The sequence below is a fragment of the Arachis hypogaea genome, chromosome 20 (genome assembly GCF_003086295.3).
Source record: "Arachis hypogaea cultivar Tifrunner chromosome 20, arahy.Tifrunner.gnm2.J5K5, whole genome shotgun sequence".
Lineage (NCBI taxonomy): Eukaryota > Viridiplantae > Streptophyta > Magnoliopsida > Fabales > Fabaceae > Arachis > Arachis hypogaea.
The window spans coordinates 72,590,745-72,593,582 of NC_092055.1; the positions used below are offsets into that span (position 1 = coordinate 72,590,745).

A 2,838-nucleotide genomic window follows, 5' to 3' on the forward strand; every position below is an offset into this window, starting at 1 on the left:
CGTGTCATGTCTGAGTTACATACTAAAGCTTGGCTGGCTATTAAGCCAAGCCTGACCTTTTGATTGGAGCTTTAGAGCATAAGATTCCTGGAATTCATATTAAAAATTTTGGAATCCTTATTTTTCTTTTTTCAAAATGATTTTCGAAAAATTAAAAGAAAAATAGAAAAAAATTAGAAAATCATAAAAATCAAAAATATTTTTGTGTTTCTTGTTTGAGTCATGTGTCATGTTATAAGTTTGGTGTCAATTGCATGTGCATCTTGCATTTTTTGAAAATTCTCATGCATTCATAGTGTTCTTCATGATCTTCAAGTTGTTCTTGGTAAGTCTTCTTGTTTGATCTTTGCATTTGCATGTTTTGTGTCTTTTCTTGTTTTTCATATGCATTCTTGAATTCTTAGTGCCTAAGCATTAAAGAATTCTGAGTTTGGTGTCTTGCATGTTTTCTTTGCATTAAAAATTTTTCAAAAATGTATTCTTGATGTTCATCATGATCTTCATAGTGTTCTTGGTGTTCATCTTGACATTCATAGCATTCTTGCATGCATCACATGTTTTGGTCTAAAATTCTCATGCATTGCATAATTTTCATGTTTTTCTCTCTCATCATTAAAAATTCAAAAAAATCAAAAAAATATCTTTCCCTTGTTCTCTCTTAAAATTTCGAAAATTAGATTTGACTCTTTCAAAATTTTTTAAAATCTAGTTGTTTTCATGAGTCAAATCAAAATTTTCAATTTAAAAATCTCACCTTTTTCAAAATCTTTTTCAAAAATCAAATCTTTTTCAATTTTCTTAGTTATTTTCGAAAATTCCAAAAATATTTTTCAAAAACCTTTTTCTTATTTTTATATCAAATTTTCGAAAATAACATAATCAATTAATGTTTTGATTCAAAAATTTCAAGTTTGTTACTTACTTGTTAAGAAAGATTCAAACTTTAAGTTATAGAATCATACCTTGTGATTTCTTGTGAATCAAGTCATTAATTGTGATTTTAAAAATCAAATCTTTTTAAAAAACTAATTTCAATCATATCTTTTCAAAAATATCTTCTTATCTTATCTTTTTCAAAAATTTGATTTCAAAATATCTTTTCTAACTTCCTATCTTCTTATCTTTTCAAAATTGATTTTCAAAATTTGTTTTAACTAATTAACTAACTTTTTGTTTGTTTCTTATCTTTTTCAAAACTACCTAACTAACTATCTCCTCTAGTTTTCGAAAATATCTTCCCTCTTTTTCAAAAATTCTTTTTAACTAACTAATTATTTTGATTTTAATTTTCGAAAATTACTAACCTTTTTCAAAAACTATTTTTGAAAATCACTAACTCCTTTTTCAAAAATAATTTTCAAAAATTCTCTTCTCTCTCATCTCCTTCTATTTGTTTATTCATCTACTAACATATCTCCCTCACTCAAAAAAAAAAAAGAAAAAAAAAGGATCTCTATTATTATTATTTTTCTGTGCCCTCTTCTTTGTCATATGAGCAGGAGCAAGGACAAGAATATTCTTGTTGAGGCAGATCCAGAACCTGAAAGGACTCTGAAGAGAAAATTAAGAGAAGCTAAATTACAACTATCCAACAAGCACCTGTCAGGAATTTTCGAACAAGAAGAGGAGATGGCAGCCGAAAATAATAATAATGCAAGGAGGATGCTTGGTGACTTTACTGCACCTAATTCCAATTTACATGGAAGAAGCATCTCCATTCCTGCCATTGGAGCAAACAACTTTGAGCTAAAACCTCAATTAGTTTCTCTGATGCAGCAGAACTGCAAGCTTCATGGACTTCCATCTGAAGACCCTTTTCAGTTCTTAACTGAATTCTTGCAGATCTGTGATACTGTAAGACTAATAGAGTAGATCCTGAAGTCTACAGGCTCATGCTTTTCCCTTTTGCTGTAAGAGATAGAGCTAGAGTGTGGTTGGACTCTCAACCCAGAGATAGCCTGAACTCTTGGGATAAGCTGGTCACGGCTTTCTTAGCCAAGTTCTTTCCTCCTCAAAAGCTTAGTAAACTTAGAGTGGACGTTCAGACCTTCAGACAGAAAAAAGGTGAATCCCTCTATGAAGCTTGGGAGAGATACAAAGGACTGACCAAAAAGTGTCCTACTGACATGCTTTCAGAATGGACCATCCTGGATATCTTCTATGATGGTTTGTCTGAATTGGCAAAGATGTCATTGGATACTTCTGCAGGTGGATCCATTCACCTAAAGAAAACACCTGCAGAAGCTCAAGAACTCATTGACATGGTTGCTAATAACCAGTTCATGTACACTTCTGAGAGGAATCCTGTAAGTAATGGGACGCCTATGAAGAAGGGAGTTCTTGAAATTGATACTCTGAATGCCATATTGGCTCAGAACAAAATATTGACTCAGCAAGTCAATATGATTTCTCAGAGTCTGAATGGAATACAAGCTGCATCCAACAGTACTCAAGAGGCTTCTCCTGAAGAAGAAGCTTATGATCCTGAGAACCCTGCAATAGCAGAGGTGAATTACTTAGGTGAACCTTATGGAAACACCTATAATTCATCATGGAGAAATCATCCAAATTTCTCATGGAAGGATCAAAAGCATCAACAAGGCTTTAATAATGGTGGAAGAAACAGGTTTAACAATAATAAACCTTTTCCATCATCCACTCAGCAACAGACAGAGAATTCTGAGCAGAATCCATCTAGCTTAGCAAACTTAGTCTCTGATCTATCTAAGGCCTATGTAAGTGTCATGAATGAAACAAGGTCTTCCATTAGAAATCTGGAAGCACAAGTGGGCCAGCTGAGTAAAAGAATCACTGAAATCCCTCCTAGTACTCTCCCAA

General features: G+C 32.6%; 1 non-coding gene across 1 annotated transcript; it reads right to left on the reverse strand.

Moving 5' to 3' along the window:
• Nucleotides 1-2,024: 2,024 nt before the first annotated feature.
• On the reverse strand, nucleotides 2,025-2,132 carry LOC112787196 (small nucleolar RNA R71). The gene has a single exon (XR_003194623.1). It is a non-coding gene; the product is annotated as a small nucleolar RNA R71 (small nucleolar RNA).
• Between the last annotated feature and the right edge of the window lie 706 nt (nucleotides 2,133-2,838).